Genomic DNA, 13811 nt, shown 5'->3' with positions numbered 1-13811 from the left:
AGGTCTGGCAGGAGGGAGGCTGAGGCTGCAGGATAGGGCCTGGGGGGATATTTTAATGCCCAGAAAGATGGGTCCTGGGGGGCCAGATCCTGCCGGGAGGGCCAGGTGCTGGGGCAGCTTTAGGGGGTTATTAGTGTCCCAGCATCACCTGGGTCCTGTAGCATGACAGACCTGACCCAGGCACAAACAGCCCCCAGGGGGGACCTTCTCCCCAGCTCCAACCCCCCTCGCTCTTCCCCAGCCCATTATTCACAGGGACGTGGCTCGGGAGCAGCAGGATTTCATGAATGTTACCAGGTCTGGGACATCCACCCTCCACACGTGGGGTTTTGGGTGAGGAGAGACCAAGGCTGAGCCCCCCCCCTCAAACCACCTTCACGCCTCTGGGAGCAGCCACTGCGGGAGCTGATCTGCCCCGGAACGCCGACAGCCGTCAAAGCAGGGGAATGCTCCCGGCCTCTTTATACAGACAGTAAAAAGCTTTAAACAAAAGCTGCTAAGTAAATAATAAAAGCCAAAAAAGACTGGAGGGAATTTTTGCCCTGATAGGAACTGCTCCCTCCTTCCCCTGCTCCCCGCTTGGCCCAAACCGCCCGGCCGGGGGGTTATTTCCCTGGGCGACGTCTCGGAAGTCTGCGCTGCACCAGATTTGCTCCCTGGGGCCTTTGAATGGAGGTTTTATGAGGGGTAATAAATATCGAGAGTGTAGCTGTTCAAAACGCCACTTGCCAGCGTCTTGCAGGGGGTGGAGCAGGGGCTGCAGGGAGTGAATTTGGAGGTTCTCACTGTGAGGGTTGGCAGCGTCTGCCCTGGCCACATCGCGGGTTCGTCTCAGCCACGGAGCTTTACGGAGGTTTATGCCTCGGTAGATACACATAACCCCTCCAGACATGACCCTCCTCGCTGCTGCCAGCTCCGCCTTCAGCTGGGTGTTGGGGTGGGGTCACCTTCCTGCCTCCCACACACCCCCCCGTCCTTCCTCACTGCCCTCCTGCTGCCGTGACAGTGACCCCAGAGCCTGGTCACATGAATACAGCTGAGTAGCTCCTTCCCAACCCACCTTGCCACTGGCCAGAGGGGATGGTCAGGATGAACCGGAGCTCCCTGAGCCCACTGATGCTCAGCCCCCTACCCCAGAGGCTGGCCAAAGTTGGGGGGACACACGCTTCATCCAAGCTGTCACCCCTGCCTGGCCCCAGAGGGGACCCTGCACCCTCCTTTTTATAGCTCTTCCTGTGAAAATCATCCCTGCGGTGGGCAGCTGTTGGGGGGGGGGGGGGGAGATGCTCTTTCCAGAGGAGCCAGGAGCAAAGCTGCTGCTTTTCCCAAAATCCCCCCCAGGCTTTAAAATCTTTGGGAACTGGCAGCAGATTGCCCAAACCTTGCCCTGCACGGCTCCCTGCGGAGCGCGGGTTAACTACCCATGACAGAGAGGCCCTTCCCCGACGCGTGCATGGCTGAGCCCTCTCGGGTTCCTCTGCTCTCAGCTCAGGGACACGTTCATGGGAGTTTTTCCCAAGGCTTCCTGTTTTATTGCACCCCCTGGCCGCCCCCACCCCAGCCCCTGTGGCTGCAGAGAAAGGGGGAACCTTGCAAACCTGGCAGAGGGCAAAGGTGGGTCCCCACGTGGCATCGCAGGAGGGAAGGGGAGACTGTGTCCTCGGAGGAGCCCTGGTAAGGACAGTGGCTGCAGGAGACACCTCGAGGGGAATGTGTCTGAGCCACTTTCTGCCCAACAGACATGGTTAGAGTTGGGGAGAGCTTTTTGCTGCTCAAAGCGCTTTCACAGAATCCCAGAATCATCTCGGTTGGAAAAGCCCTTGAAACTCCTCCAGCCCAACCAGGAACCTCACCCTGACCATTCCCAACTCCACCAGATCCCTCAGCGCTGGCTCAACCCGACTCTTCAACCCCTCCAGGGATGGGGACTCCCCCCCTGCCCTGGGCAGCCCATTCCAACGCCCAACAACCCCTTCTGCAAAGAAATCCTTCCTAAGAGCCAGTCTGACCCTGCCCTGGCGCAGCTTGAGGCCATTCCCTCTTGTCCTGCCGCTGGCTCCTTGGCTCAAGAGACTCATCCCCCCTCTCTGCACCTTCCTTTCCGGGAGTTGGAGAGGGCCAGGAGGTCTCCCCTCAGCCTCCTCTTCTCCAGATTAAACAACCCCAGAAAGATTCAAGAATTTCTGTGCAGAGCGAGCAAAGCTTTCACCAAAACTCTGTGCAGATGGAAGTTTGCACTGATTCTTTTTTTTTTGTTGTTGTTTAATTAAATACAACTGTGGGGGTGAAAAGCACGCAGGATGGTTTGTTTTAATTTCAGTATCCTTTGGAGGTGCTGGAAATGGCACTTCCAGGCGGGTGTAGCAAGGCTGGGTGCTGAGCCAAGCGGGGTGGCTCTTGCTCCCAGCACCTCACCCCGCTTGCTGCAGCATCCCCGTCCAAACCGGGAGCAGGTCACGAGGGGTCACGGCTCCTTGGCAGAGTCACCGGCGCGAGCCAAGCCAGGTGAAGCAGCAGCAGGGGCTGCACGGGCACAGGCACCGTGTGAGGGGGGAAAGACCTGTGGTGCAGAGCCCCAAAGATGAAGCAGAGTGGGAGCAGCCAGACTAACAGCTATGCTGCCACCTTCCCCACCTGCACCCTTCGGCCTTGGCACCATTTCCCTACCCTGGGTGACCCGAGGAAACCTCCCATGAGCAGGAGAACAACCCACAGCCCAGGTAACCTGCAGAAAGCATCGTCACTAGCTCTCTGAGAGCTGGCTGGCAGAGAGAAACCCAGCCGAGGGGGAGATCAGAAAAACCAGAGCGGGGAACAGCCGCCGTGTTTTGGGCAAGTCATTTATGTGGAATAATCAAGCCAAGCACTCAAGGTTTTAATGGCTTTAAACTCCAACAGGGGAGGTTTAGACTGGACATTAGGGAAAAATGTTTCACAGAAAGAGTGGTCAGAGAGTGGAATAGGCTGCCCAGGGAGGGGGTGGAGTCCCCATCCCTGGGTGTGTTTAAGGGTCGTTTGGATGAGCTGTTGGGGGACGTGGGGTAGGGGAGAACTTTGTAGAGTCGGGCTGAGGGTTGGACTCGATGATCCCGAGTGTCTTTTCCAACCTGAATGATTCTGTGAATGCCCTGCCCCATCAGCAGGGATGCTCTGGCAGGACACCCAAGCACCTTCCTGGTGAAAACAAGTGTGGAAGGAGCCGCTCTTCCCCAGGACCCTCGCAGGCAGCCCTTTGCTCCAGGGAAACCACTCGTGGAGAAGCTCAGGTCCAGGACTCAAGCATCCTGAGCTGGCCAGGGACTTTTTCAAGGGCTTTCCATTGGCTCATTCAGCAAAGGGCAGGCTTCTGGCATCCTCTGTGCCCTGGATAATCCTGTGAGTGAAGTTGGGTGTGTGCACAAAGACAAATCCTCCTCCTGAGCTGCCCTGAGTTGTTGTCTGCCTTAAGATGCCTCTTTCTTCCTTGGCAATGATTCAGCCCGTCTAAGATATAAATTGTCCCCGGAAGATTCCTGTCCCTCTCCATTGACTGGAAGGAGACCAGAGCAGCTACATTATTCATAGAAGCATCTCGGTCTGATGCCCAGGGTAGAGATGCAGCTTCCAGAGCACACACTGAGCACCCAGCAACCTCGCCGTAAATTCAAGCCTTGAAAGACCAGTCAGAGACACCAAATGCAGGTTCATCTCCCCACTCCTGGAGCTCTGCTTCCATCGGTGGGTGCTCAGGGAGAGCACCCAGCAGCACCTCTGCTGCTAACAGGGATCCCATCACCCAACAAGCACCCCTGAGGTTGCAAGCAGGGGAAGCAGGATGCGGCCCAAGAGCTCATCACCTACACAAGGATTTAACAGGGCAAAACCTCCAGCATCCAGACTACGGGTCACCGCAATGGAAGGTCCAGCCCACATTTCCTGGAAGGCTACAGTGTTCTTCCAGGCATCCCTTCTCAGGAAACGTGCAGTGGCTGAATGAGCAAACGGGTGAATGAGGCTCCCTGTGAGGAAAACTGCTCTGGATCTGGGTCATCTGGTCAAGGCGAGGTCTGAGAGCTGGTTGAATAACTCCGGTGCATCTTGCACGGCGGGGAAAGATAACAGTGATCCCACCCTGCTTCTCGGCTTGCTCTGGAGCAGGTTGCATATGGGGAGAGAAGGGAGACAGCCAGTGCTGCTCGAGGCTGTAAATTAACCTCAGGGTTTCCTAATGGGACCCTGATTTATCTCCTGCCTCTGTCTGAACTAATTGAGTTCATTCCACTCGGTGATTCATGCCATGGAAATGGGTTCCAGAGAAAATGGGACCTCAAGCGGCTTCAGCAAATCCCTCGCTTTATTAGCCAGGGAGCCGTAATGCTTTTAAAACAAGGAGATTTTCAAAAGCAGCAGCCAGCCCCCAGCCGATCAGTCACTGCCAGTGGCCGCAGCTCAGGTTTCAGCCAGGGCTGCCACGTCCATCCCTTCCCCAGCCAGGGCTGCCAGAAGGACCCAGAGGGCAAAATAAGGGGGTTTGTGGCCCCCAGCCCTGCTGGGGGTGGGCTGGAGGGGGCTGGGGGCTCAGCCAGCCACCAGTACCCCCAGAGCGGTGGCAAATGGGTCCCCTGTCCCTTCCCATCCCAGGGGATGGGGAGGGAGGTGGGTGAAGGAAAAGCCACCCTGAGCTGCTCTTACCACCCTCTGCTCAGCACAGGAGGTGAAACAGGGGCTTGGTTTAACTCCTCGCATCTGCACGGCGGGATGCGCATCCCCGGCTCTGACCTACATCTCAGCTGAAAACCCAGCCCCCGAGCTCACCCCCTGTGCTGCACACTGAGCATCGCAGCCTCCTCCTCCTCCTCCTCCTCCTCCTCCTCCTCCTCCTCCTCCTCCACTCCATCCTGCCAACTTCAAGAGCCTTTCCCCAAACCTCCCAGCTTTCCCGTGCTCGGCTCAGCCGATTCCAACAGAAATTCAGCCAAAACTCCCAACCAAGGCAGTCGCGGGGATGGCGGCACCGCCAGCCCCTGGCTCCCTCCCTGCACGCACGTGTTTGTTTGTTGGGCTGTTTGCGTGCGGCTGAGCGGAGGCAGGAGAAGGCTTTTGGCGACAGGAACGGCAGATAATGGTTTGTTTGCTTTCAGCATGTCTCGCGTGTCCCTGGGGAGTCTGAAGGCTCGGCCTCGCAGCCTGGGCATCCCGCTGCTGCTCCTCCGAAGGACGGGGCTGGTGCAGCTCTTGGAGACCTTGGAGCAAACCACCCGTGATTTATAAAGACATTAAAGCCTCCTGCACCCACATTTCCCCATCCCACGGTGCTGGCAGAGCCCTTGCCAGCCCAGCACAGGACCTCTCCAGGTCACCAAACCTGGGTGCAGACCTCGAGGGGTTGCAGGGATCCACCACCACGTGCATCCCGAGCTGCAGCCCCTTTTAAAGGATCCTGGAGCAGCTTTCCTTGGCCACGCCACACCCACCAAGCACACCCAGGGGATGCTCACCCCAAAACACACGTTGTTTCTCCCAGGTGGATTTTCTGCTCCCTGGCTTGCCCAGCCTGCTGGTGCAAATGCCAGCTGCGTTTCCTTATTGCTGTCATGTTATGAACCTCATTAAAACCCTTCTAGAAGCCAGAATAAAATTACCTTTACCAATTTCCTCCTTGTCCTCAGCATTGTTTACTTACTTGGAGAATTCCAGCAGGTCTGAAAGGCCTGCTTCCCCGCGGAGACAGCGCTGCTCATCCCAATCAGATTACCCTTATCCAATTGATCTTCATTTATCTGACCTTTATAAAGCTCTCACCTGATTTCCAGAGCACAAGATGTTTGCAGCGGACGGTTTCCTTCCTCTCCCTCCTTGGCTCTGCTCTATACGGGCAGCCAACTCCCCAGCAAACAGCCACTAAACCTGCTGTAACCCACTGGGAAACAGTTAATTAAAAAAAAAAAAACCAAAACACAAACACTATAATTGAGTGGATTGAACTGAAGGGGCAGGAGCTGGGCTGGGTACAGGCAGGGCAAGATGTTGGGAGGGGACAGAGCTGTAGGCACCAGGGGCACGTATGGATGCTATAGATCCAGCAGTGCTGGGTTAGCAGAAGTCAGTGCACAAAGCCTGGCAGCTCCCACCCAAAATGGGGGAGCCGGGCAGCTCCCAGCCCCCCTGTCAGCCCGCTCCTGCAGATGCTCTGGGCTTTGTTGTGAGGGCCAGCGGCTGGCTGATTTGCATAGGGAATGAAGGCATCAATTAGTTTACCTCATCATCTCAGCAGACTGGGAAATTAGCTCCCTTCTGATTCAATCACGGTTGCTGGGAAGAGGCTTCAGGGACACGGGGGGGAGGTGGCCATCGCACCGAACACCCGGTCTGGAGCCCCCCCAGGCTCAGCCTAACGGGGACGAGAGCCTCCATCCCAGTCAGCCCAGTCTCACACCAGCACACTGTGCTCACCAGCTGCGGCTCAGCCTTCAGCACGTGCCTTCCTCATCTCCAGGCTCATTTCTGCCAGATCCCATATGGATGGGATACAGGAAGCCTCAAGCACCTGTTTTGCTTGTGGAAGAAGTCAGACCCCACCCCAGCCTGGCATTTCCCCAGGGCCGATGGCTCCGGCTTCACCCTCTCACCACAGGGAAGGATTCCCCGGGGGAGAGCAGATGCGCTTGCCCACGTCCTTCACCCACAGCCCACTCCCTCCCTTGGCACAGAGCAGTAATTCTCCTTGACAATTTATTCCCTGCAGGAATATTAATGAGCCTGGAAGGCGCAGAGAAGCCCCCTCTCCCCATTACGTTCCCAGGAGCTTCACCTTGATGAGCACTTCGCTGCCGGGCGCAGGTCGGAGCCGCTCTCCTGTGGGGAGATGGATGGAAATGCATTTCTCCCAACCACATTGCTGCTGGTTAATGCATCCAGCCAAGCTCCGGGAAGGATCCACCACAGCTCTGAAGCTCCAACCTTCACCACTTTTAGAAGGGTAGAGTGACGAGCTTGTAGTTTTTCTGGAACAACTTCCCAATGACACTCAGAAAAGTTTTGCTTTTATATCAGGCACAACACCTTTGCCCTCCCAGCATCATCTCCTGTCTCCCATCCACCTTAAAAGTCTTTAATTCAATCCAGCTGGGCTCAAACCCTGCAGGGCTTCCCATCTCCGGGTACCCAGCCATTGCTGGGGTCCTCAGCTGGACTGTGATGGTCCCCAGCATCCTCCCAGATGTTAAATTTTGTAGAAATGGGAAATTTGGGGAAAAATTAAGGGTCTCTATCTGGTGACACAAAGGCTTAAACCCAGGTTGTCCCCAAACCACCTCCTGGGGATGGCAGAGGGGAGGTGGAAGGAAGCGTCTGGGGTTTGGCCATCCAGCATCTCCCAGAGCAGCACATGGGGCTGCAGTGGGGACTCACGGCTCCGCTGCCCCCCAGGCTGGCTCCCCACGGCTCTCTGGGCAGAAACCCCCCGATTTCCCACCTCTCTTCACAGCCCTCTGACAACACCTGATCTCCAGCCCCTCTCCACCCTCCCCAGGAGGTTTCCTGTCCCGCTTTTGTGCACAGATGCGCAGAGAAGGAGATGAAAAGGAGAGAATGCTGCAGCCGGGGCGCTGGAAGCAGTTGCCATAGGGACAGTATCTCTGAGTGGCAGCTTGGGCTTTATTTGCAATCCTGGCCTCCTCTCCTTCCCTTTTCTCCCTTTTGGTATCTGCAGGAGCCCAATTTGGCAGCTCTGCCAGGGTCAAATCCCCCTCTGAACCGGGGGAGCACCAGGTGGGTACAGGAGGAAAGCGTTGGATGCTGGAGAGCATCAGACTGGATGGATGGATGGATGGATGGATGGATGGATGGATGGATGGATGGATGGGATCTGTTGGGACGAGCATGGACTGGAGCAGGGAGGAGGGAAACGTGGCCAGACAGCTCCCAAAAAACTGTATCCCTTGATGAAAGTGAAGGTTTGGGCTGTAGAGACCCAGCGGTCAGAGCTGCACCGCCCTGTCCTCACCCTGTGGGGTGGAGGAGCATCCCCTGGCCCGGCCCAGGCAGGGAAAGCCCAAAATCACCCCAAATCCCGGGGGGGGAGGTGCAGGCAACACCTTTTGCCCTTGTTAAATGTGACGGGAAAGGACCATCCATCAGGGAGACAGGGCTGGAGGAACCACATGGTGATCTGAGGAATGGGGCCGTTGGGGGTCACTCGAGACCCCCGTTAGCTGACATCTTCAACAGCATCATTATCCCAGAAAACAAAGGCAGCTCTCTGGATCTCTTTGTTTCCCCCTAAGTGCTCCAAAATGTTTTGCATTTTAATCAAAAGCAGAGGAGAAAGGAGCCCTCTGACACCGCAGTACCCTGCTCTCTCCTTCCGCTCTCGCAGACTGTGTGATTTGGGTATATAAAAGGAGAAAAGGGGATTATATTTGAGCTCCCTCTGCTCAGGTTTACCCCACATCCATGGGAGCAGGGCACCGTCCAGCACCAAAGGGCTTCAGCTGCTGGGATGGACAGTCACTGCGAGGAGAGGCCCCAGTTCGTTAGGAAGCTGTAATCTGGTCGAGTTTATTACCCCATTTATTACCTGGCTTTGAGGAGATATCAGAGATATCTTTGAGGAGAATTCAGCCTCGGGAGGAGGGATTCATCGTTTCCTTTTTCCAAGCAGGGAACGGGTGCTGGGTTGGGCTGGGCTGGATGGTGTTGGGGGGCACCGGGGTCTCAGTGGGGATGGGATGGAGGAAGGTGTGGGAAGGGTATTTGATTCTGTCCAGCTCTGCTCAGCGGCCGATGAAGGTTTCACCAGCGACTTCAGCAAGAACAAAACCAAAGAGGGGACTCAGGGGACCCCTGGGCAGAAGGAAAATAAATGGGGCTGGAGTGTTGCAGCTGTTCTGCACATCCCCGGCAGATTGCAACCATCAGGCTGGCTCACCCCCTCACCCCGGCACTGCCGGAGCTGCTCTTCCCTGGACCAGCCTCGTAGAAACCTCGTCATGCTCCAGGAAGCGGCTCGGACCCCCCTCCCCAGCCCCTGCCCCTTTCTTCCTGCCCCAAATCAGCCACCCCCTGCCTTTGCTCGCTGCCAGACATGCCTGAAAGGGGGAACTGAAGGTGATTTAAAGACCTGAAACCTTTAGGGCCAGTGCCCCAGGGAGGCAGGATGAGTGATGGGCAGCGGGGCGGTCGCAGCGATGGATCTTGCTGTCGGAAGAGGGTCGGGATGGGGCCAAGCCGCGGGAAGCGGCCGGTGCAAATGTGCAGGTGGGTGGGACGGCGGGCGATGCGTTCATGAGTCTGGTAGCAAAGGTTTTGGGGAGCAAAGAGAGGAATCTCTTCCCTAGATAGGCGCCTTGGCTGTTTCCTGAGAGCCAGGAGCAGGCGGGAGCAGGGGCAAAGCTTTGCTGCCTCTGGGTTTTCTGAAGTTGGGCTGGGGAGGAGAGCGGATGCCCTGTGGATGCTCGTCCAGCTCCAGCAACGCTGAGCAACCTCCTGGGGCTGCGTTAGTCGGCCGGGATGGCTGGATGTCCCCGTCCTCACAGCGACCTGTCGATGCGCCCGTAGGGAGCCTGAAAACAGCCCTGAGCAGAACAGAAAACACCCTGATCTGCAAACCAACAGTTCCAGTTTCACCAATTAATAAATAGAGTCCCAGCATCTCTGAGCACTTGGCAAATAAACAGCTTATCTTTCCAGATATGAGTGAGAGAGGCAGGGAGCAGCTTCCCTGCTTTACACGTGGGGAAACTGAGGCACGGCAGAGTTAGCAGGTGATAGTTCTAGCACAATCACTAATAGCATCCCTGCTTGGTGGGGGTCAGGTGCTGGGAGAAGGGAAGAAGGAGGCAAAAAACCCTGCTGGATCTTGTCTGGGCTACGCACACTCTGAAAACCAACTGGGAGAGCATCCCATAGTTGGACTAGATGATGGTTGTAGGTCCCTTCCCTGAAATATTCTATTCTATTCTATTCTATTCTATTCTATTCTATTCTATTCTATTCTATTCTATTCTATTCTATTCTATTCTATTCTATTCTATTCTATTCTATTCTATTCTATTCTATTCCACAACTGGCTAAGCATTGAAACAATTAAAATAAATGTCACTCCCAAAATAAAAATAAAACCAGCAAAATCTCAGCTATGAGTCAAGGGAAAAAAATACCCGCCCAGTCCTGCTCCAGCCCGCACTGCCTGCCTTGCTCCACCCTTATCGATGCCATGACAGATTTGACATTCATTTCCTCCCAACAGCAGAATTCTTGATCCATCAGCAACAAAGCTGAATCAATCAGTTCCCAAAAGCCGGGCTGGTGAGAAGAAAGCCAGCCCTGCCCCTGGCATGTGGAATCAATCAATACCTTAAGCAGAAAAATATTGATAATGTTGCTGCTGCAGACATATTTATGTCCTTTATTATATGTGCCACGAGGAGCGATTTTCTCCCCCCTGCCTGGCCCTGCCAGTGTTATTTTAAATTGTGCAAAATTTTCCTTCTTTCTCAGGGAGGGAAACCACGGTCTATTTTTACTGTCTCAGGATTTTGCCGTGGCTCCATCCCGAGGAGGGATTGAGTTTCCTGGACATTGTGGTCTCCGCTCGCCGGAGATTCCTTCAGTCGGTCCTTATAAGGAACCAGAGATTCATCTCAGCCGCTACCACGAATCCCCCCTGCTGCAGTCAGGGTGATGGATCACGCTGGAAAGACAGTTAAAGAAAGAAAAAAGGAAAGGGAGGGAGGCTGGGAGCCGTGGGGCTGGGGATTAGCAAGTGAAAAAAGGAGTGGGGGGAGATGGAGAGAGTCATTAGGAGAAATTACAGGCATGGAAATCAAGGAGTGTAATTGAAGCCAGATTGGGACGTTTTGATAGTAATGGAAATAATTGGGTTTTTGGTGAGTTTGAGGAATGCTGGATCCTTCCTACCCCGGAGCTGTGCTTTTGGGGTGCTTTGGGGTACCCCAGGTAGGTGCCCAGCAGTGATTTCACATCCACACCTCAAGGGTATCTGAGGGCTAAAACCCCAGTGAAACCTCTGCTCAGGAGCCCCCAGACAGCACCGGGCTGGCCCTGTGGCCCCAATTTGGGCAGCACCCAGCCGGCCACCCACCCACATGTCCTGGAGTCCTTTGGTCGACCCCACCACATCCTCAACGCTGACAATTCATCCTTCCCCGATCCACCTGCAGCGGCATCGCTGACACCAGTGGGTTGTGTCCGTCCCAGTACCTACAAAGGACTGGGGCTGCTGTTTCACCCTGGCCCAGGCTGTGCTGGAAGGATGTCACCTCCCATCCCGAGCCAGGAGGGCAACATCTGAACCCCCTGGTTTGGGTGCCGTGGTCTGGCCAAGCCCTGTCCCCACGAGAGTAACTCCCTGCTGAGCACGGACACTGATTTTTCAGAGCACTCCCCGTTTCTCGCAGGCTGCACGCACCCGGAGCACAGCACAGACAGGATGAGCAGCCACAAGCCTCGAGTAAGGGAAAAGGGGGAGGTATTAACAGCGGTCCCTCCCCAGCTGTCTAAATCAAGAGAGAAGTTTTCCCCTGAATGGTAAAATTCTGCCGGAGAGCCCGGAGCCGCCCGGCATTTACTATGCTTCATCCGGGGAAGATGCTCGGCAGTTTTTAAATTGCGGTTCAAGGTGGAGCTGATCCTCCCATCCCTCCATCACAGAGAACAAATGGGTGGTTTTGGAGCTGGCAGAGGCGCTGAGCAGAGGATGGGAGCGAGGAGCACGCCTGTGCGCCTGCTGCACGAGAGCCGACCTTGGCCTCCATCCCTAAAAGCTTTTAAGTACCTAAATCCCATCGATCGTGAGGAGAACCAGAGGCCCAAGGGCTGTCGGAGCCCTCAGCTTCCTGCTCTCCAGACGTGGCCTTGGCTCTTGCCAAGTGGCCCAAGGTGCAAATTTCTCAGCAAATCTGGCCTAGAAAGTTCAAACGAAGCCATTTTTTTCTCCTCTTTTTCCTTCTTCCATTGAAAAAATTATAATGAATTTTCTAAAAGGTGACTTATTGCCATGAATTCCTCTCCACCCTGCTAAGCCTGTCCGTCAAGGAGAGCTCCAATAGCTCCCGGTGAAGCCCCTCACTGAAGTCAGCAGCAATAACCCCAGAGCCTGATTTCCACCCCAAATTTCCTCCCTTTCTCCCTCAAAAGGGACATTTCCCAGCACAGCACGGGCAGTGCAGGGCCCCCCTCACCTTCCCCTGGAGCAGCCAGGCTCTGTCATGCACCAGGAGCCATCCCCTGCTCCGAAAACCGTCCCAGCCCACGGTCACAGGAGTCCTTTTGCTCCCCTCAGGCTTTTCCTTGCAGCTTTTTATTTAAGCTCTCAGCCCTGGCCGTGAACAGCCAGGATGATATTTTCCCTATGTGTATTATTTATTCAACATTATTTATAACTTACCATTACTGCGTTACTGTCTTTGTTGTGAAAGTAATTACCTACGCTTTTTAGTATAATCAATAAAAAGTTTGAAGGCAGGAGCTCACACTGAGTGTTTAACTTGTGCTGATTCTGGGGCTCCGATGAGCCCTCGAGGGTGGTAGGAGAGGGGAAAAGCGTCTCCTGGGTTTGCTCGGACACCTCTGGCCTGTGGAAGTGGTTGGGGGAAGACCTGGATGAGCCTGAAGAGAGATAACGAGGGGGAGAGACGGTCACTCCAAGGATGCTCCATGCTCTGTCCTTGAAAGGGGCTTAAGGCAATATTTCACTGAGCTGTAATTGGGCTTTCGCTAATTAAACCTTCCCTGTTTGGGGGCAAAGAGGCACGCCAGCATGCTGCTGTCCCTCTTGCGGGCAGTGGTGCCACCCGGGTGCCAACAGCCAAGCAGCCGGGAGCCCCGTGCTGCCCCTCCAGCAGGGAAACCCCGCCGTGTGTGACCCCCACCCAGCCTGAAGGAAGGTTGGGAGCCAACAAGAAAACCCAAAGTTCCTTTTCATATTACAGCCTGGCAGCTTGCAGCCAAACCACTCACCAACCTGCTCTCAGCAAGGCAAACGCAGCTCTGCCAGCGGCCCGCGCTGTGCCAGCCCCTGCGGCATCGTCCCACCATGGCAGAGCAGGACCAGCAGCATCACTGAGACCCAGTTTTGGGCCTCCTCGATGGCCACGAGCCACCCTGGGAGCATGACTGGCCACACTCGGGCACATGGAGCTGGTTGTAGGTGGATGCAGCTTTTGGCTGACCTTAGGGGTCCCTTCTTCCATCAGCAGGCTAAAGGATGCTCCCCCAGCAAATAAACCCCTGGAGCCTTTGGTTTTAATTCCAAGAGGTGACAGCAGACTTTTAGGAGGCTCTTTGGCATTTCATGGAGTCAGGAAAGGGCCAAAAGCTTTCTGGAACAGGAAAAAAACAGCGGTGGTGGGGATTTAATGAAAAGCGCTAGCAAGTCCCTTCACCAAAGGAGCCGCAGAGGGTTAGGCTGGGAGCAGAAGTTTTCACTTACCTTCGCTGGCTGCCGGCCCAGCCTCGTGCAGATGCAGCCCAGCGGAGCGGCCGTTTCTGTCTGTTGGGCTCGGCTTTACATCGCCAGTACCGGGTTTTTCCCGGGGTGACCCCCACGCTGGCGTCAGGCCGTTGTGCAGCACCTGTGCTCGGGGTGGTGGCAGGGAGGGTGGCTCGGGGACCCCGCTTGCCCCAAGCCCTGTGTCCCCGCAAGTGCATCCCGCGGTGGGAGGCCACAGCCCCAAAACTCTGCGGGGTGGAGGGATTTATTGAAGGGGGCCAAGGGAAGCAGCTGGGTTTGCTACTTGCTGTGGCGGAGTGGCAAAGGCAAATTAATTGCGGGAGACCCGGGCTGCTCCCCCCGCTGTGCCCAGCCCCGC

Source organism: Strix aluco, chromosome 24 (genome assembly GCF_031877795.1).
Source record: "Strix aluco isolate bStrAlu1 chromosome 24, bStrAlu1.hap1, whole genome shotgun sequence".
Classification (NCBI taxonomy): domain Eukaryota; kingdom Metazoa; phylum Chordata; class Aves; order Strigiformes; family Strigidae; genus Strix; species Strix aluco.
Note: the sequence above shows the minus strand (reverse complement) of the source record.